Source organism: Tyto alba, unplaced genomic scaffold, assembly GCF_018691265.1.
Source record: "Tyto alba isolate M040663 unplaced genomic scaffold, T.alba_DEE_v4.0 Super-Scaffold_1000006, whole genome shotgun sequence".
NCBI lineage: Eukaryota > Metazoa > Chordata > Aves > Strigiformes > Tytonidae > Tyto > Tyto alba.
In genome coordinates this window covers 27,164,920-27,187,070 of record NW_024881272.1, presented here as the reverse complement: position 1 = coordinate 27,187,070, position 22,151 = coordinate 27,164,920, and the positions used below count along the sequence as shown (strand labels likewise).

General features: G+C 40.6%; 1 protein-coding gene across 4 annotated transcripts in view; it reads left to right on the top strand.

The window, feature by feature from the left end:
• BEND5 (BEN domain containing 5) overlaps positions 1-22,151 on the top strand; it is a 960,999-nt gene that overhangs the window by 684,046 nt on the left and 254,802 nt on the right. The gene's annotated exons all lie outside the window — the stretch shown is intronic.

Below are 22,151 nucleotides of genomic sequence, written 5' to 3'. Positions count from 1 at the left end.
GAAGAGCCCTTACCGAAATGCAGCTAGGGAATTAATAAGTAAAAAGTACATGAAAACTTTTTGTCAAAGGTAGGACAATAAGCATTCCTACAGCTGCTTAGATTTCTCTGTCTATCTCTCAGCCCTCTTAGCCTGAGCAGAGACACAAATTAATATTCTATTAAGAAAGAAAATCTTGCTTTCTTCTTGCCGAGTCAGTTTTGGCTTGAGTGCGCTGCTGTGTGCATGGGAAATTTAGGGATATGAGGAGGAATAAACGGTGCTTTGGATATTCAGGAATGTTTTGTGGTCTCTGTTCATTACAGTATCTTTTTTTTTTTTTTTTCTCTCCAAGCTTCAGTATTTTAGATCTAGTTGGAAGACCTTTGACAGAGGCAGACTGACAGTTAGAAAGTAAATTCTATTTTTTGAAAATATAAAAAAAGTTAATTCCAAATGTCAGTGTAGTTTCCTTGTGTTCTTACAATTGGGCTATTTGGGTAATCTACTTTTCCCCCTCCCCTAAGTTTAAAGCAAATTATACCTATTTATATAAATGAAAAAATGTTCCCCTCAATTGCTTCCTCTGGGGCTAGGTTTGAAGTATGCAATCTATGGGAGGTGAGCTGCCAGTGCAAGAACATGAGCAGAAATGTCTTTCTCTTAATGGATGAGTTTACTTGCCACTAATATTGTTGATTGGTTTCATGACAAAATATTGCAGTGCAAAACAGAGAGCTGCCTTGTCTACCATCCAGGAGCTGCTTATCAGCTTTGACGTTACAAGCTACTTCATTGTACATTTTCAGAGGATTGTGAGATTTCTTAAAGCAAGTGGCAAAAGGTGATTATTTTTTTTTTGTTTCTTCAAGTCTGTGCATGCCAGAGTCTTGACAAGGTGAAGCCCTGTGTAGTGTATTTGTTGGCATATTTCCTTGCCCTTCTGAGAGTTTGGATTTTGTTGGTTTTCTGCTTTGTACCTTCAAGCAACAATTCAACTTTAACAATGCATGTGAAAAACTCTGCAAAGAGTTACTTTTATGTGATGGCTGGCTCAAACAACTCTTTTCTGTGACTTACATCCCTACTTCTAGCTGCCAAGTGAGACATATAGTGCTTACTCCACTGAATAGTGGTTATACAAATTGTACTTGTGTGGGCAGCACCTGTCAAGTTCTCAAGCTAAGTACTCAACTTGGAGTCCTTAAGACTTTGTTCCCATGATTTATTTGCTCCCCTCTGTAGCATGCCGTCATAACTTATGGAGCCTCTGATTGCTATCAGCTAACCAAATCTGACAGAAAAATGGTAGTCTCAAAGATGAGTTTCTAAAATCTTTGTGGAAGATAGTCGATGAGACACTTCTATGACAGTCTCCTCTGCCCATATTGAAAATGGCAGCATGGGCTTAGCTAATCTTAGAGCAGAGATAACTCACATGGGAGAGCTCTGGGGAAGGTCTGGCTGCAGGAGAGATTTCTGCCTGCTTTGGTCAGTGATGTGAGTCTCCTGGGAAGGAGATTTCATCCTATGCTTGCAGAGGTCCCGATGTGACCAGCAGGGTGCATACTTTGCTCTATGCAGATTTAAATTTAGCTGCTGAGACCTTCCGATGTTGGTGGTGGGCTCACTCAGACCTTTCTTGTGGATTCAACTTGTCTTCTCTCTTAAAGTGCCTCAGTCAAAGTTTCCTGTACAGGTCTTGTTAGGAGCAGCAGACAAAGGCTGACAGGCTTGGAAGGTTGATTCAGCTGCTACTCAGAAGTGTGAGTCCTCGTTCAAGCTATATTAAGAATTTATATCTGCAGAATTAGGCTGAGAGTTGTGGGGTCGACAGACTCTTTAGCATGTGAGTTTCCCAGCCTCTAGAGCTGTTGCCTATACCCTAAGGGCATGCAGCTTTGGAGCAAGGACTGATGAGTCAAAGGAGTTGAGCAGTGCAGAAGATAGAGCAAGGGGAGAGCAGAAGGCTTTCCTAAATTCCTAAAGTTTTCATTCAGGGTTGGTACTCAACAGTTTGCCTTTCTCTTTACATTTAAATTTTAAGGTATTGGGAAACCTTAGGGAACACGTGCTGTTTTGCCTTTGAAAATGTAACTGAATTCTTCTGTAATCCTCAGGTGTTATGTCTCTATGATAACAGGAAGTATGGACGAAGCTCTAGTTTGATGCCAGGATGAGAGGTGTTTGTCATGTTTTCTCAAGGAGTTGGGGAATCTCTGTCCTACATTATCCCTCCTGGTTACAAAAGCAATTACCATCTTACTCTCAAAATAAGCCTTGTTCCCTTCTCCCTGTCAGCTCAATCTCCATCTCCTCTGTGCTGAACTGCACCCAGAGCAGTATCCTCCAAAACCTTTGATTTTACAGGTGCTACAATAACTGTAGCCTTTGCACTGTTTGGACATAATAAGAGAGACCTCATGTGATGGTTCACCTGCTTGTGGCTGATATCATAGCACAGATTTCTTTGGGGGCTTGCCAAACTAGATAGCATACTTCATTGGATGCTCTGAGATTAAATCCAGTTTCACTTCATAAAGCGACTCTGAAACATGGATGCAAACCAAAGCCCAGACAGATGCAGAGAGGTGATTTGACTCTGCATATTTTTCACTTCTTTGAGTGGATGAGCTTGTAGCTTTCCTAATGATGTTTGTCTGGTGTCTGAGTGGGGCCAAGGTGGCAGATTGCCCAAAGCATTGTGACTGATCTAGGATGAGCTGTGAGCCTCTGCATCCTAGCAGGGGAAGAGGGACTTGGCGGGCACCATGTCCTACCTTCTAATGTCCTTGGCTTCAGGAATTCTTAATTTCTTTAGCCGAGAAGCCTAGTCAGGCCCAGCATGTTGTAAAACAAATCTGCTGCAGATGAAAATGGCATGCTTGTTTCTTAACAGATCCCATTTAAATGGCAGCGTGAGCCTAGATATCATCTGCTGTGTGCACTCTTTGTTCTGAGCTTATACAGACGGGTGATTTGCATGGCCATCATTTCCAGAAGTGTTGTCTGCCTCAGACCAGATGTTCATCCGTCCTCCGCTGAGACTCTGCTCTGCTCTCTTCTTGTTCCTTATTCTTGAAACAAATCTCCTACAGACATTATCATCAAGATTAAAACTATGCACTCTTCCTTTGAGCGACACGCGTCCAGCTAATATCAGTGCAGTTAACTGTGTTGAACCTTCCCCACCACAACTGTTGCTGTTCTTGCTGCTAGTCCCTCCCGACAGCCTTTTTCCAGCCCTTTGCATACCTAGGTGTAAGATAGAGGTAGGCCCCACCCTACCATGACCCACTGCCCCCCAGCTAGAAGAGCATTTAATGAAGGCTCAATGTGAAGGCTGGTGTCCTGTAGGAAATATCCTTTCCCACTGCCAAATCCCTGTGGAGGCCTGAAAAGGTCAGCTGTGGATTGATTAGAGGGGCTGAGAATTGTAGCAGCCCTGATAAAGCTGATGGGTATGGTGTTATGTGATCAAAGCTGGACACTGGTATGACCATATGGTTGTAGGCTTTGAGGAAGAGAAGGTCTATTTTGTATCATGACATACAAAAAGAAGTGCCTGGCTATATAATATTTCATGTCTTTTTCTGGCTATCCTGGTACAATGAAAGCATCTCCAGTTTGATTTGTTGCTTGAGTTACTTTTCCTGAATTTGATTCTGCCTCTGGAGTTCCTAATTCTTCTTGCAATAAATGAAACCAAGAATCATCCACTGGGAAAAGACTGCCATCTTGAATTTCAAAACCAAGTACAACATATTGCACAGTAAAAAGAAAATTTTTTTTGTCCTTTCTGTTTCCTTCCCCTCTTCTACCTCCCCACTATGCCCACAATGAATTTCTATAATGTAAAGATAATTTTGGACAGAAAAGTTACTTTCTAAATTTTCTTTCTCTGACTGAATAGGGCATGTAATCCCTACAGTAGGATTACTTAAGTTTATGATGATGTCTTTGAATATTTATTGTTCTTTAAACATTCCTTGGATGCTGCTTTTGAATTTGATCCACTTTTTCAGATAGCAAGAATCCTGTCCATTGCTTTTGTGCCTCCCTTTCTGTAATATGTGTCAAATGATGCAACTAATTGTAGGGAAATGAAACATTGCCCAGTGTTTATTAGGCCCTGACAGTGTGGTCTGTGCCTCACCAAACAGGAAATCACAATCCCTGCTTCAGTGCTCTCATGAACTGAGCAGGGCAGTGAATATTACACCCAAGCAAGCAATGTCTGGGATGAATCAGATCACCAAGGCTTGGTCTTAAAGTGGTATACATCTTTTTGTTACGATTTGGTGTATTTGTTTGAAAAGTCTCATGGAAGTGATGTCTCTGCAAAGGTGTGGATGGAAGAAGTGTGGTCAGGCATGTAAGAAGTAGCAGACTTTTATGTATGATTGCAAGGTGAGACTTTTGAAAGAGTGAGCAAAAGATAGAAGCTTGTTGGGAGTCTTGAAGGGAGCACAAGGAGTAAAGGGGAAGGATGAGTTGTTGGGGAGATGTGAGTGGGGAGCAAGAAGCTTGGATTTAAAGCAGTAGGTGAAATTAAGCCAGTGGTGGGATTAAAAAAAGGGTTTAGCACAGCCCAATGCCCAGTGCTGTTTAACATCCAGCTCTGTTTAACATCTCTGGCAACACGAACAGTGGGACTGAGCGTACCCTCAGCAAGTTTGCCAACAACACCAAGCTGTGTGGTGCACGCTGGAGGGAAGCAATGCCATCCAGGGGGACTTGGACAGGCTGGAGAGGTGGGCCTGTACAAACCCCATGAAATTCAGCAAGGCCAAGTACAAGACCCTGCACGTGGGTTGGAGCAATCACAAGCACAAATACAAGCTGGAGGATGAGTGGGTTGAGAGCAGCCCTGTGGAGAAGGACTTGGGGGGATTAACGGATGGAAAACTGACTATGAGCCAGCAATGTGCGCTCACAGCCCGGAAAGCCAACCGTGTCCTGGGCTGCATCAAGAGAAGTGTGGCCAGCATGGTGAGGGAGGGAATTCTCCCGCTCTGCTCTGCTTTTGTGAGACCCTCCCCGCAGTGCTGTGTCCAGCTCGGGGGTGCCCAACATCAGAAGGACACAGACCTGCTCGAGAGGGTCCAGAAGAGGTCACAAAGATGATCAGGGAGCTGGAGCACCTCCCCTGTGAGGACAGAGAGCTGGGGTTGTTCAGCCTGGAGAAGAGAAGTCTCCGGGGAGACCTTACAGCAGTGTTCCAGTGCTTAAAGGGGGCTACAGGAAAGGTGGGGAGGGACTTTTTATCGGGGATGTAGGGATAGGACAAGGGGTAACAGTTATAAACTGAAAGAGGGTAGATTTATATTAGATCTAAGGAAGAAATTTTCTACTGGGAGGGTGATGAGGCACTGGCACAGGTTGCTCAGAGCAGCTGTGGCTGCCCCCTCCCTGGAAGGGTTCAAGGCCAGGTTGGACGGGGCTTTGAGAAACTGGGTCTAGTGGAAGGTGTCCCTGCCTGTGGCAGGGGGTTGGAACTAGTTGATCTTTGTCTCTTCCAACCCAAGCCATTCTATGATTCTAGTGCAGGAAAAGAGCATAATGACAGAGGAAATGCATTGGCCAGATAAAAAAACAAGTGAGAGGGAGAAAGCACCAAGTTTGGACCACATATGGACAGTGAATATGACTTAGATTGGACCTAGATCTCTGAAAACAAAACTCAAGATTAGACTCAGCAAATACGTGAGCAAAAGCAGATGGCAGGGTGGTTTGCGTCTCTGTGAGTGTAAACAGGAGAATTCAGTGCTTAGCAACTTCAGTATTACCAAGAAAGCATTAAATAACTATATTTCAATCTGTTTTTTTCCCTTCTTTACTTCTGTAGTGCAAAGCATTCCTGGGTTTACAGAGGTGGACTTGGACGTGACCTGGGAGGCTGGAGCTGGGACAGGATGGTCAGCACAATTTAATATGCTGGGCAGAGTTTGTTGTTCCAGTGGTGCTAACAGGGTGGGCTGAGCACTGGAGTCCCCTTTAGCTCCCCTTTCTTCAGTATGTAGGTACCTGCCCTTAATGCTGCTTAAATAAAACAGAGGTAAATGGAGAGTCAGTGCAAAGATGCAACCTGCTTTGCAAGAACTTGGATGTAAGTCCTGAATGGGGCTGGCAGCTGAGTCTCTGCTTGACAGTGATGCCTGCTGAGATTATAGTTCCTTCTTTTCTATTTGAATTATCTTAGAAGTTAATTTACATAATGTAAAGCAGTAATAGGATGCTGACACGTGGCATGGTTGAGTTAAACTCAGGAATGGCTTATTTGCATTAATGCCAATTAGTTGGTGTTGGCAACTGGCTTTTTATTACAAAAAGGGAATCTCCCAGGTCTCCTTGCTACACCTGCCAGCTAATCAGCAGGAGATGGAACATCAAATTCCCTGTCTTGTCTTGCAGTGTCTCTGGGTTAAGACTCAGAGATGATAATGCTCAGGAGACAGACACTGCAACCCAGCTGGATAATTTCCCTGATCTGCTTGTTGATGTGCTTTTCAAATGGCTTCAGTGTCAATGAAGTGAGCTGATGCATGTGCCAAATTCCTATTGAACTCAGCCTGCTCCTTGCTTCCTAGCACAAATTTCCACCCACCATCCCATGCTTTGTGACGTGTAATGAGGATTTCTAACACAGAGTTCCCTGTAGTGCTCACACAATTTCTCTTGCTGAGATGGTTTCATGGGTTTTCTGCACTCCCTGTGGCTGATGAAGACAGGGCTGAAGTTCCTTTTCCTCTTTGTCCAGCTGATGGCCTGGTCTGGCTAGCCTCTCGATAGAGAACCTTTAGAGGTTGTTGTGTATGTTGGTATGCACTGGACTAGTGATGATAAGCAGCATATTCAAGTGTAGCTATGAAATGGGAAAGCAGTGCTCCTACTAAGCCTAGAGAGGTTTTTGTTCGTGTTTTTTTTTTTTTGTTTTTTGTTTTTTTTTTCCAAACAACTAGAGTGTAGAGCTTTGGTTTGCACAGCGAAGAGTGCCAGGTGAACTATGAATTAATGTGTAAAAAGCCTTGGGAAAGTTCACAATCCTGTACATTGTTATTAAGTCAATAACCAAGTTATGTTGGGTCTATCTAGCTGAATACATTTTGTGTTCATTTAATCCTCCTTTAAGCTTTACTTTTCCCCTTCGAGCATGATTTTTTTTGTTTTTCTCTACAGCCTCATTCCACAGCACTGTAACCACACCTCTGTGTATTTTTTCACACCATAAGCTAAATAATAGGGACAAGTTTTATAGCTGCTGATATTAAATGAAGCCTTCTGGAGTGTTTCAAGAGGGACCAGGCCCCTTGAGCAGACTGGAAAGGGCCCAGGCTTGCATATGGGCAGCAGGCTCTGTGAGTTGATGAGACTGTTCTTGCTGCAAGGGGTGAACAATCCCTCAATGTATCAGCTGCCTGCAGATGGTTATAAAACAATCCACTACAGATTGGGAAAAGGTTACAAACATATGGAATCGTTCATTTGGCTATCTTTGTGCTAGAAAAGAAAATAAAGCTGTGCAATTTACCAAAAATATGTGTAGGATATGTGTCAGCTTTGGAGGCCTATTTTAGAGTCTGATACTGAGGAAGGATGTGTGTGCTAGGGGCCTTCTCAGTACAGGCAGGAGGCACTCTCAGATGAAGTTCCAGCTAGTTTCTGCACTCCCAAGGTGACTGTGGTGTGGTAAATAATCTGCTTGGAAATCAATTTATTTTTTTCTCTGCATAGGAAGGACAGCAAACAAAAAAGAGAAGATGCAGTGGGTGATTATAGGAGAACAGTCACACTTTGAAATCATTACCTAGCGAAGTACTTTGTCTTGAGTCCTGGCTGCCTTGGGTTGGGATTTTCCACGATGAATCTGCTGGGCCTTCTTCCCTAAAAAGTGGGACTGTAGCAGTCCGTGCACCTCTATAGGTGGCACTCCTTCTTGGGCTGAATTGTCAACATTCAAGATCGTGGGTGAGGGCTTTTTCTCATGAGCAGAACCGTGTTCATGGTACAATTCTTCTTAATTGCGAATAACATGTTACCTTGGTCTGCTGAGCGGAGCAGAGCCAAATGTTGCTCACTGTCAGTTTTTGAGCTGCCTTTCTAGACAGTCTGACTCGAGGAGCTGTTTCTCAGCTTCTTGTCTGTGCCTCCTGCCTGTTCAGTTCCTGTCCAGTCTGCAATGGTTTGCAGGTTTGGGTAGTGCCTCAGCTCTCTGGACTTGCTGTTTCATCAGAAGATGAGCATGTTGCCTTCATGGGGATTTTTTTGTTGGTTTTGGTGTTTTTTTTTGTTTTGTGTTGTTTTTTTGTTTTTTTTTTGTTTGTTTGTTTGTTTGTTTTTTTAACTATTGTTGTATGAAGGAACAATACTTGACCTTTTAAACAAGATAAATTACAGTGGTGACCATTACCCTGCTTGTCTTTTTCTAGTTACACTTGGATTGCAGAACATACGGAATAGCTGTTAGTGTGGGGGTGAGTGTCCACTAAGATGTAAAAAAGAGATTAGAATTTTAAGCCTGTGCTTTTGTTTTACAGTAGGTGTATCAGACTTGATGCCCTCTTCCATGAGGCTTTTCATGTCTGCCATGGGTGGCAATACTCTTTATACATGATCCTTGTTATTTAGTTGCTGACGGGTGCTGATGAACACCTGCCAGTTCAGTATCAGAGCTGATTGTCTGGGGTAAAGGAGGGAACAGAACCAAGTAGTCCTTGAACAGTGCTTGCTAATTTTCAATTGCTTTTTACAATTGCTACTTTAAAATGGATATTTGCATAAACAGGCATGAGCTGGACCAAAACAATCATGAAAGAAGCTGGACTGTATTGGAAGCTGTTTCTAGTAGCACTGTCTGCAAACAAAACAAGATGTGCAGTACAAAACCTATTAACTGGATTTGCTATATTTATGCGTTGTGTATTCAAGAACAGCATGTTGCTATGGGCCATTCATGTAATCCAAATTGCCTTGTAGGGACTCAGAGATTTAAACCATTCCAGAAGTTTCACAGCACTTTCTTCCCTCCAGAGGCCACCTGGCAGCACTGCAGATTTTCACATGTGATTTTCATCTAAGGTCTTCCCTGGCTATATATAAATCATGGTAGCAAAATCATCTGAGGATGCTAGTAACTTTGAAAAAAGCCCTTTGGGGCTGGGATGTAAACAAGCCTTTCCTGATAGAATTTCATTTATGTTTCATGGGGCTAAATTCTTCCCTTGGATCCACTATGCAGTTCTTAAAATAAATGGTTTTAAACCATTTTTGGGGATGCTGTACAAATGCTTTTTCACGTCTGAACTACACTGGGTCAGTTCTGCCTGAAAGGCTGATGTTGTATTTCAGGTATTACACAGAAAGTACCCGTTGATGTTTTGTCTGTGGTGGTGGCACATGAGTCCCTGACAAGTCTTCATGTGGTTACTCTGAGGAGGAGGAAGTAGTGGCTTGTCTGGCTGAAGACACAAAATGGGGACCTTCCTTCATAAGAGGGCTTTGGGACCACCTACCACACTTTGTATAGATGACTTTAACAGGCATTAACGTTTCAGCTAAAAATTAGGAAATTACAAAGGTGTTACTTGTGTAGCACTTCCTCAGCCCTGCCAGAACTTCTGCATTTAAAAATAAAGACAAAAAAAAAAAAAAAAAAAAAAAAAATCAGTGTTTACTGATGAAAGAGGCTAAGCATGGCTCTTCTGTCTGTGAGAAGATGACCCAGCTTGAGGAAAGGCAATCAAGGTTCCTCTTCCCATCCTTGCATAGGAGAAGGGTGTAAAGGTAGCTATATCCTCTCCCCTGGAAAAGAATCCACCTTAGTCAGAACAGGTACTGTTTGGGACCTTCTGCTCTCTGCAGGGTTTCCTGGGGTGCTGCTGTCTGCCCCTTGCACGCTGTCTGATTCACCACTTCAGGTGTTACATGGGAGGCCTCAGCCTGGAGCTGAGATTTCCCTCCGGAGTAGTTGGGGGATAACAGTTGTCAGTCTACCAGCATCAGGGATCCCTTCGTGCAGGTCAGAGGGCTCTGAAGTTATTTAGGTACTTGCAGACTAAAATGGAATTCTGTGAAGAATGTGGGAGTAGAAGCTCCATCCTTGAAGGTAATTCCAATGCCATTGTAACATACAGCATTAACTAGCAACTTCTATTATTGAAATCTATAGGAGACTTTGCCTTTTCGAAGCTTTTGATTTCTTTTTTTTTCCTTCCCACCCCCCACAGTAAACAGAAGTCAGTTCTGGTAAAATGACTTCTCCTGATTGGTGCAGTAAGACATGGGGAGTATGTTACCCCCAGGGCAAAGCGGAAGAGAAGGAATCCAGGTGCTAAAACGGGCATCAACACAGACATTCAGGAGCTCAAGGATAACATAATTTCTCAGAGGTTGTTACTTCCACAGTCATTCTCTGGACATCCCGGCAAGGCATCCCTGCTTTCCCTACCATGGACCATCTGCCACATGTGGAGGCAAGCAGGAAATAAACAGTTGTGGAAGCAGGTGTCCCTTATATCTGGGCAAAACATGCTACGGGAGATAATTTTTCAGTACTATGAGGAAAGTAGTAATAAAAACATCAAGAAGTGAGGTGGTGGGTACAGCTGTTTTTCAAGTGCATTTGTATTAGCAGGAAAAATAATGGAAATGTACTGTTTTCCCCCCCCCGCCTTTTTTTTTTTTAGCTGGAAGGTAGAGTCAGCAGTTTCTACTGTCCTGGGCTGCCATAGCTAACTGCTGTTGCTATCCCAGCTACTAGAATAGATGCATGTGCAATATGTCATAAGATAAAACATAAGAGCACTGTTATTTTGTTAGCATTGGCTCAGATGTTGTAGACCTGAGACTAATGGACATTCAGCAGAATTTGGCATAACTGCAGAGTTTTTGGACCAAAGCTTGTAACTCATTACCATAGGGCTCTGGAGAAATCTTTCAGTAGGCAGCTATTCCTAATACCCAGTTCATAAGAATGGTTGCTGATCAAAGGTTTTATATGTACATTGATTTTTAAGTACTAAAACTAGTATTATTTGTGTTGCCTGGTATCAGTGGTGGGTAGAAGTGATTAATTTATTCTGATCTAAGTGGGCTTTAAAAAAATGTACAAAAATGCAGCAGGTGGATGATGTAGTGCTATTACATCTTTTCTTTAATGCAGGAAAGTGGAATGTAATTGCATCAAGTTGTGGTTTTGAAATATAAAATGTCCATTAGTGCATAATTAGTAAGTTAATGATGTGTTGCCAAACATGTGATGACCTCTCTTTCTCCGCCAAACTTCTAGACACTGTTGCTTATTACATTAGCTTCCTGGAAAATGTGCACTGGTGTCAGTGTGCTGAGCAGCGTGTTCTCATAAGGCTTGTCTGGCTTAGGCCTATCTACTTGAAATACTGGAGGTCCTGGAAGTAGACTGTAGGTCTTTGTATTGCTGAACATGCATGGAAAATGTTATCCTTAATTTTTGCTGTTGCCCTGAGTCCATCTCAGTCCAGCAAGTCTGAGCTAGAACGAAGACTGTAACAACTAAAAGGTCATCAATAAGAAGTGAAATTCTGACTGGTCCATAGACAGATACGCGTCAAATTCTTATGAAGATTACTTCAATAAGATGTAAGGACCTGAGACCAATATCTAGTACCCAGTCATTTTACAAGCTTTTCTGTGGTACATAGTATATGATTGTCTGAAGGAATAATTAATTACAAATTTACCTTGATCTTTTATTCACTCACTTAGGAGAGACATGTTATTCACCAAAGTCTCTTGCAATAAGTTTGAATCCAATTGCGGACATTTTAATTGAAAATGGTTGCTGATTAGAAAGGAATGCTCTTTTGTTCATTTCTGACATAGTATATTATGTTAGGTCAAGTTCCTTTTGGCTCTTATTAATGAGGTGACTGCACTAATGATTAAAAAATAATAATTGAAAAATTGCTCTCCTTAGATACAAAATCTTTATCTGTTTGGACAGCGAGTGTTGTCTAGGGTGAGCAGTTGCACATTCCTTCAGAACCAATTTTGGCATTTGATTATGGCCTGGCAAATAGCTTTGTGCATATTGTAATATTATGCCAAGAATGATACTGGCTTTTGAAGTGCATCATGTGAAATGGAAGAATCAGTGCATATTTCAGTGGGTAAAGTAAAATGTTTTTAAAACTTTCCCAGTAATTTAAGCATCTACAATTTAGAGACTTGCCTGGTTTTTAGCATTGTCAGGTGGACTTTTGAATGCAAGAATCTTTTATTGTCCCAAACCAAGCTTGGATTACCTTTATCTGTAAGTGGCATATCTCTTTACTCCTGAGTTTTTTTCTTTGCCATGTTCAAATGTTCTGCTTATAGCATCTCCCTTTGTTTTGATCACCAACTCTCATCATCTTACCTTCTTCCATGCTAGTTTTCACACAGATCTGCCTCCATCTCTTGAAAGATTAAGTGATCTATCTCTCTCTTTTCCTGTTCTTTTTGGATATAGTTAGTTTCCCCCATGAAAAATGATGCTTGTCGCCTAATAAAGATGAATTGTATTATGTACTGCTCTGGACAATCTTGTGGCGTTATCTTTAAAAAGTTGCATTTACTAGTGCTGTTTTAAGGTTTACATCTAGACAAGATATATATCTTGCTTTGTTCGTCTTAATCTGAAAGGTCCTGTTTTGCAGAGTGCTACACAGGCTACTGCTCACGTTAAATATATATTGGGACAAATTCTTCGTTGTGTAACTGCATACTTTGTAAGTTTACACTTTCTTGGACCGTGTTTTTGTTTATCTTGTTACTCCCAGCATCAAACTTCTTCAAGTCAAATTGTAGAGGATTCAGAATTCCTCAATTTTCTGAGGAAGTCAGGCTTGTAGCCAGTTTCACCACTTCTGAAACTTACTCTCTGTGCTGAGCACAATCTAATCTTAGATAAATAGAAAACTTTGCCAATTATTCTCCTCCACTTGAGATGGGGGTGTGGAAGATTAAAAAATAAATTTCTAGAACAAAATGATGTGCCATGTCCTCTGGAGAAACGCAGAGGTACTTAAAAGTGTAAATGGGAATTAGAAAGTGGTATTTTTTTTGCAATGACAAAAATGTTTGATAAACATCAGAGGGAAGAGAGAAGACCTCCTTGTCCTCTGTTTAAAAAAATCTTGCTAGTTTCCAATCCACTGGACAATTTGTTCAAGTCATTGTGGTTTGTTTGTGTGGAATAAAAATGGCTGCTGTAATGTTCTCAAGGTTAGCATGACCTTTCAAGACTTGCAGATGGAAGTGCAAGTTGTGCAGCTTAGCTCTGTCTGGGGACCATGTGTACCATGCACAACTGCTCTGAGGAGCTGGAGATGACAATGTGTGATTGGTATGACCTCACCCAGGTCTCCAGCTGTTGCATTTACTATTGACGCAGCTTGCAAACGAGACAGGACTCCTTGACTGTCTACACTGTCTTCATAACACATTGCATTTCATATGGGCTAGTAGTTGCTGCTCTGCTCTGGAATATGGATGTGTTCATATTCTGCTCTCCAGGTACAGCTGTTAAATAAGGTTTTACCAAACAGGATCGTGGAATCCTGCATAGTCAGTTATGTAGATGGTGGTAGTCTCCAAATGCCACGTTGGTGTGTTTGTTGAAATCAAGAGGGAAAGACTGCAAAAACAACTTTCTGCAGTGTAAAAATCTTTCTTTATGAACTCAATCACTTGATTTGGGACCTAAAATTGCATGGGAATGAGACGCCTTGACTTAACTAAATCCAACTTTGAGGTTAGCCCTTATGGAGTAATGGGTTGGACTGGAGACAACCAGAGGTCCTATCTGAATTCTTCTATGGTTCCCCTACCAGTTCCAGCAGAAGACGCAGGATTTTCTCCAATGATGTTAGCCTGAGTGATTTCTATTCTGTTGTGAAGAAATATCTTTGCTGTGAGAGTGGATTTCCTTATATTATCCTCTTGTTTTGATATTTATTTGAGGTGGTAGAGGGAGCAGACAATGTCAGGAATGGATGAGTATAAAGCTAAAAGAATAATAACTAAAACTAGTCAGAAAGTGGTGTCACCATTTGACAATTTAAGAGCTTAGAAATCTTTCCCATTTTGAGCTGGATGAAGCTTTGAAATGACAAGTGATCAGGGGGTTTTGGGTTGAGCTAGGAGAGGGAGGATGTTCCATATCTTTGTTTGAGAACAAGTCAAATAAAATATGCTTTTTTTTATTTTTAACCCCATACCCTCCTTCCCCACTTTAACTGTAAACCAGTCAAAAACATGAGATGCAGATATGATAGGCATGAACAGTCAGGAAACTTGGGAAGACTGTCTTAACTTTGAAATTCAAATTGTGTTAAAATTAATCCTTTCTAGCAAAGCACTCATTTGAATTAATTGGTGTGTTATTTGATTTTATTTTCCCACATAATAATATTTATTTTAAGCTTCCTATTTGTTTAAAGGCCTTATCTTTGATCAATGGCTAGGTTATTCCAGAAGTAAGCAGGTTTCTTCTGAGGTGAAATATATGTCTAGAAGTATGGTAAAGAAAATCAAGGAATCATACCTTTACCTACTCTTTAAAAGACTATTTTTAATCTTGACATCCTAAATAACTGTTTAAATCATCTACAAGAAGAAATATATCAATACCATGATCTAATATTAAAAAAACCCATCAGATGTGACTGGCAGAGTATGTGTATTTATAGCTTCTCTATTGCTGCTGTAATCTACATTCATTTCTCTGTGACTCCACAGAGTTGTACAAGCAAGACTGCATCTCTTAAAAGCGTTTGAATGATTACTTTTTCACATCAGTGTGTGTAGTGAAGCAAAGGAAAATTTTTTTCCTTTCCTCCACTAATATAGCCTGTAAATAAATACTGTTAAAAATTATCACCTACTTGTTTGATCTACATCATGTATATTAATTCTGCAGAAAATCTGTGATCTTTTATGGCCTTGGATGAACTGTCTTTTTTATTATTTTTCTTAGGTGCTTTTTCAGAAATGGAAAATGCACTTTAAGTTTTCTGTAGCAAAAGATGCTGTCAAGTATTGTAAGCAGTTTAATTAGAATATGCTTATTTTAGAAGGTTGCTTAAATGAGATTTAACAGGAGGAAAAAATTGGTGCTAACTCTGCTTTTTAGAAGTGGTGCACCTGGGTTCTGATACATTATGCTCATGTGAAGAGGACAGGACTGGGTCTTTTTGGAGCACTCATTTAGCTGTCGGCAAGTGATTAAGTGGTACTTGAATAGGATCTGCAATATGTAGAAAAGTCTGATCTCTGGCTGCTTAAACTAGGAACTGTGAAGTAATAATGAAACAAAGAAATAAGTGGAATGTAGTTAATTATATTTTGGTTTTGCACTTTCCTCACACTTTTTATTTTAGACTGAAAACAAACTGTGTCTGTAGTGAACTGATCAGCTACCTAGAGATATTCCCATTAAAGGTTTCTACTGCAATATCCTTTTAGAAACTCTCTTTTAGTTTTCTTTAGAATGAAAATGTGCTGACAGTCACAGAGAAAAAAATCTATTCCCTGCTATATTTTCCCAGAGGATAATTTTTATTACCAATGTACATGAATTACAGTAGGATGCAGTAGCTAGATCAGGCATTAATACAACCCTTCCGTGTAACATTTCAGCCCTAAGATTAATCTAAATCTACCCAGGCATCTAAAAGCAAATGAGAGGAAGTAGGAAATGAAGGCAGAAAAAAAAAAAAAAAAAGGGAAAGAGGAGATCTATCTTGGGAGCATGATTTATGTAGTTTTCCAGGGTTATACTGTGATCTGTGAGCACTCAAATACAGACTCTGGATGTTGTAGAAATACAAAACAAAACCTTACTTCAGGTGCCAAAAAGCCACCTCTTGTCAGCAGAGTGGTGTCCATGTTCCACTAAAGCATGCCAGTGACCTGTTCATTCTTCTTCTGTTTTTCCATAGCATGTAGATGATGTGCTAGACGAGAAGGCTGGGCACTGCCATTTTCATTGGGGCAGGAACATTTGGGGAACTCTTGTTGATGTTGTCGTGCCTGTGGAGACAAGGCTTCCTTAATGGGGAAGGGTGAGATGTCAAGGTCACTAAAACTTCTCTGCTCGTTTTATTAACTGACAAAGTGCATATCTTTAATTGTCTCTCAGCTTTCCTCTTCTCCATCATACCCATGCCTTTGCAATTTTTTTAGATTTTGGTGTTTTAGAGGGCTATATTATAGTCTGGGGACTGGGAACCCGGAGGCAGACTCCTACTGCTCTGAGCTTGCTCTTTCCCCTGCTTATGCTGGCATGTTGAGATTGCAGGGACCACTGTCACTATCTTTTCCCACACAAATGTGCAGTGCTTAGTGCAACAGTCCCACCCGCGTTGGGGGCCTCCAGGCACAAATTAATAAAGAATAAAGCTGATTGTTACAATTTTTTGAACAGTCACATCTGATCAAATTAACTCCTAATATGCTTAAAAATTGAAATTAAAAAAAAAAAAAAAAACAAAACAAAACAAAAAAACAACAACAACAACAACAAAAAATTTTAAAGTCAAAATTAGCCACACAGCACCTGCCCTGATTTTTTTTTTTTTTTTTTTTCTGAAGTAGCACATCTCTTTGCTGACGCTTGACTGCAGTGACTCATCATACGAGGCTAAATCAGCCATGCAACGTAATGCAGCGTGACTGATTTAGCCTGCTCTGATGCAGCATGATGAGAGTAACTTGGACCAGGAAATTTCAACTCCTTCCCAAGACTAAGAACAAAGGGAAAGTTAAATATCTTTCCAGCAGATAAGTATTTTGCTTAGGGGAGAAGTGTTTTGTTTGTTTTCTGTCAACTAAGAAGCTTGTGTTTAAGAAATAAGCATTAAGATCTTGAACCAGAACTATTGAGGGATCTGTAGGCAGAGCTTGCTAAAAACATCTGAGTACAACAAGTCTTTAGTGCCGCCTTCACCTCAGACATTTACCCAAATGTGCAGTAAGGATTTTTGAGGTGATAATTCCTTAAAATATTACAGTGTGCTGTATGATATACATAGCATATACACATGCTGTATATGCTTACACATATGCAGTGGCTGAAAAAGTCCACGTATTTAAGACACCTGACTAAATTATATCTGCTCATCCAGTTACTCTGTGTCAGCTGAGCCACACCAGCTGCCTCTGGGGTGGTTCTTATGCCACTCTGGTCAGAGGCAGTAACAACATTCTGCCCAAATGTCTTTTATTGAGATTTAAGCTAACTTACTTCACAAGCTTAACATGTTGTACCATGGGAAGTCTCAGCTGGTATAGGGTAGCTTCTCTGGCCTGAGCAATTTGATCATGTGTCTGAGCTTTTATTCTTGGATGCTCCATGTATTTCTGCTGACAAGAGTGACTCTGGCTTTGCACGCCTGACACTGAAAGTTAGAGTAGACTATGTTTCAGACTAGACTGTCAACCAAATAGTGGCATTTTGAGAAGAATCGGAGGAGGAGTAGGTTCAGAGCAAAGGTTGAGTGAGGGTCTCATGCCTGTGTTTGTATGTTTGGATGCAATTATTACTGAACAAGAGTGACCACATTTTGCAAAGGAGAAATGTACCCAAATAATCCTATTTGAGGACAGAGAATATAAATTGGGTTGTTTTTGAAATAAACAGGATAATTTCAAACCAGATCCTAAAATGGAAGAATAGAATGTATAGAGGTATGAAGAAGGAGGTTTTCTAAACGTTTGTGTTTCTTCAGATGTTTGGCTGAACCATGTCGGAGCTAAGTGTGAGTGGCTTTTACTGTTCTTTTCAAATTTAGATATTAAAGTAATGAAGAGGAATTATGTTTACACAGTCCTTTCTCCCTTTAATATGGTCCCTTGCATCTTTTCTTACTGAGCATCATTAGTTTAGGAGTCTTGCAGCACAGATTTTTTTTTTTTTTCAATTACTCCTTCAGTTTGAAGTGCTGCCCTGTGTGTGTATATGTATATATATACACACATATATATTCTTTTCCTTGTAAGACAAGAGATACACTGATGAAAATGGATTTGACTTGACAATTGCCATAAATCCTACCTGGGATCAGCTTTTGAGGCCAGAAAAATCAGTCGTCAACCCTTAGTCCAACAGAACATCCTGAGAGACTACATCTGATTTTAAGTTTTCTAATATTTCAAGAGTTTTGATTTGAAACAAGATATTTCCACCTCAGAGAATTCAGTAAATAAGCTCCTTCACCTTCAAGTGAAAAGGAAAATTTTATTATAATGCATATAGGTATTTTATTTCCCCCCTATTGCTGTTCTGTGAAGGGTAGAAGAGCATTGACACCTAGTTCTGCACAACAAACACTAGCTCAAATCCCTCTCTTGTGCTGTTTCCTGTGTATTGGTTTTGAAATATTTATTGATCACATCTTTTTCTCAAGGTTTGTTCCACAATACCACCTAAAACCACCTAAAGATTTTTAGATATTAGGATAATAATGATTGTGATCTACAAATTGCTATGCAGCCTGAAGAATATTGATGCTAAGCATAACCAGAAATGGTTCAGCTGAACTGGATCTTGTTAGATATGATGGTCAGACAGCACATATGGGTTCAGATTCTTCTGTGGGGGCCAAAATGTAATTATTTGTTTCTGATAATTTTGTAAAAGACCCATGATGTTAGTTCCTTAAAGGACCTAGAAAAAAAAAAAAAACAAAAAAAACAAAAAACCCCCAAAAAAACAACAAACCTTGTCATAAATTTTGTGGGGTTTTTTTGTTTGTTTGTTTTTGTTTTTTTAGGTCCTTATATGATCATAGGAGTAAGCGGAAAGCGGAGTTGCATAGTGAATGGTGAGGAACAAGGACATATTATCCATTCACTTTGAGTCTTTTTGTCATCCTTACTGGCTACAAGCCACAGAAACCTATACTGAATCTGAAAGAAATACCTGAAACTGGCTTTTTGTGCTGAAGGCTAGAGTCCAATAACTATGTTTGATAGTAAGTGTATGAACTTAAGGCAAGAAAATAGGACGGTGTAACCAATGTATTGACAGAGAAGGCAGGAAGGGTGAGGATTTAGTGTGTGGGTTGGCTTTCTGGTCACAGGAGAGGTTTTTTGTGGGTACAGGATGAGAAAAATGTTAGGTATAGCAGAGCAGATGCTCAAAAACTGCATAATGCAGAAATAAAATACTTTAGAAATTTGTTTATTAAACAAAGCAGTATTCAAATAAGCTGCACTGACTTTTTTTTTTGTCACTCATCTAATATTTTGTATGTTTTCTTGAACTTGTATTTCTACACATACTTAAAATGTTACTTTCCTATATAGCTTCTTGAAAATCTGGTTTATCTCAAATTTTCATGTGTTTTACTCCTGTTTAGTTTTGACATTTAAAGAGCACTACTTTAAGCCATTCAGTTATCTTTATCACCATCTACAAAATTGCTGAATATTTTCACACGTTTATGTAGGATTTCTGCCAATATCTGCCAGGTACTTTCCAAATATATTGAAGTTACTTCTCATGAACTAAGTATTAAGCACATATTTAAGAAATGGTTACTGTGTACAAGCTAAGTGACAGTTCTGTGCTTTTGTTTTCTAGTCTTAAGCTTAATTGTTTTGCATTGGTAATGTAGAATTTCACAGCCTGCAGTACGCAGACACTGAGTTCATGTTTCCACTGCAGTCCTTTCACTATCTAGGAGTTAATAGTGAGTAGTGTTCTTCAGTGTCTTGCTCTTCAGTGGAAATCCTGTTATTTGTGCTTGTTCCCAGGGGCCTGGGGTTAGATCTGAGGTTTAACTCTATTGGGAGGTGACAGATGATCTATTGTTGTCTTCAGCAGGAACCAATTTAAGCCCTAAATTCTTGTTAGGCCCACTCTCTCCATCCCCCTCCAACATATAATGCCTTCCCAGCCTGAGGCCATCTTCCTGCCCACTGCTGCTCCTGTAGGATGTATGATTGTATTTTGAAGCCCGCAATTATTTTCATTAATAGTTGTGCGAAGGTGCTTATAAAACTATTTTAAGTGAGGGGTGACATGCTTGTGCAGCATTGCACAGAATAGCATAAGTTGGAAGTGTCATTTGGAGATCACCTACCCTGCTCCCCAGTCAAGGCTGCATTCAGTAACCAGTTCTATGTCTCATGAACTCTGTGTTCTTGGATAAGTTGTTGAACACTCTGTGTTCTCCTGTGTGTATGAGAATGGTTATCTCACAGGTAGGGATTAATCAGTGTTAGAAAAGTAATTTGAGATCCTCGATAAAAGCCACTGTAAGAAGAAAATATTTGACCGCAGAGTAGCATCTTGGAGATTATGATCACCACCATTTCCTTTCCCGAGTTTAAGGGAAAATGGTAAGAGTGTTTGTAAAGGAGAGGGAAACATGCTTCTCTGTATGGTATTTATTTATAACACAAAGCACCAGCTACCCCTAAAACCTGTGTGTGTTTATCTTGCATATGTGATCATGTGGTTTCAGTTATCTTTGCAAGAAAATGACTATTTTTGCTCCTGAGACTTATTTAAGTGATTATGACCTAAGTTAGTTCACAACAACCATCCTTTACAGTGCTTAATCAATAAACCCTGAAAGCAAACTAATCTTCATTTACTTTCAGAGGCAACAGCAGGAAAACAAGAATCGTCAGATAAAACTGTGGATCAGCATTCCTTCCTCAAGGCCAAGGGTCAGATATTAGTACACAGAGATTGTAAATGTAGCTTGGTCTAACAGATGCTAAAATAAGGACAGGATATAGTGCAAAATTGTACCTCCAGGGGACAACACTTTAATACATGCAATAACTGATAAGATAAGCTTCTTTATTACCAAAAGAATGAATTTAAAAACCATATATAATTTGTCTTCATGCTTAGGGGATGAAGAGGCAAGAGAGGGGACTATTAGGTGAAGATAAGTGAATCATTGGAATATTGTATTAATATTGTGCTGTTTCCTGAGGATATTAGGTACGTTACAGAGGGATAGGAGGCAGGGTACCCCAGGTAAAACATAAATCAGATAGATGCTTAGCATGGTTTGTTTCCTATTATGGAAAGTTTTCTTCATACAATCTTGATTCTCAGTATGGAGTTATTAGCAATTAAATGTGAAAGGAGGAGAAGATGTTACAGAGGATACTACATCATGGATTACTACCCTGTGAGATGTAAAAGGGCAAAATTCTGTAGATGCCTTTTCAGCATCACTGCAAAATCTGTTTCTTAGCTTTAGAAATGCAATCTTTTGAAGTATACACATCATCTCCATGTGAACAAACAAGCATGACAGGTTAAAGGATCTAACTTTGAAAAATACTTTTGATGTGTTCATGATAAACAGAGGGCTAATGGTAGTGACATTATTTTATGTGGTAAGCAATCTTAACCCCACTGTGCTTGACTCCTCTTGCACCTCATTTTTACTTAATTTCATCATTCTTCTTATATCTTTTAAACTGTGAAGCAATAGAATACGGAAAGGATATTGTAATTGTATGTATTTGTTATATGTATTTGGCCTCTAGGTTAATAATAAAATCATAGAATGGTTTGGGTTGGAAGGGACCTTAAAGACCACCTAGTTCCAGCCCCCTGCCACAGGCAGGGACACCTTCCACTAGATCAGGTTGCTCCCAGCCCCGTCCAACCTGGCCTTGAACCCTTCCAGGGAGGGGGCAGCCACAGCTGCTCTGGGCACCCTGGGCCAGTGCCTCACCACCCTCACAGGAAATAATTTCTTCCTTACATCTTATATATATCTACCCTCTTCCAGTTTAAAACTGTTACCTCTCATCCTATCCCCACACCCCCAATAAAAAGTCCCTCCCCACCTTTCCTGTAGCCCCTTTAAGCACTGGAAGGCCGCTGTAAGGTCTCCCCGGAGCCTTCTCTTCTCCAGGCTGAACAACCCCAACTGTCTCAGCCCGGCCTCACAGGGGAGGTGCTCCAGCCCCCTGATCATCTTTGTGGCCTCCTCTGGACCCTCTCGAGCAGGTCTGTGTCCTTCTGATGCTGAGGGCCCCCGAGCTGGACACAGCACTGCAGGGGGGTCTCACGAGAGCAGAGCAGAGGGGGAGAATTCCCTCCCTCGACCTGCTGCCCACACTGCTCTAGGTGCAGCCCAGGACACAGTTGGCTTTCTGGGCTGCGAGCGCACATT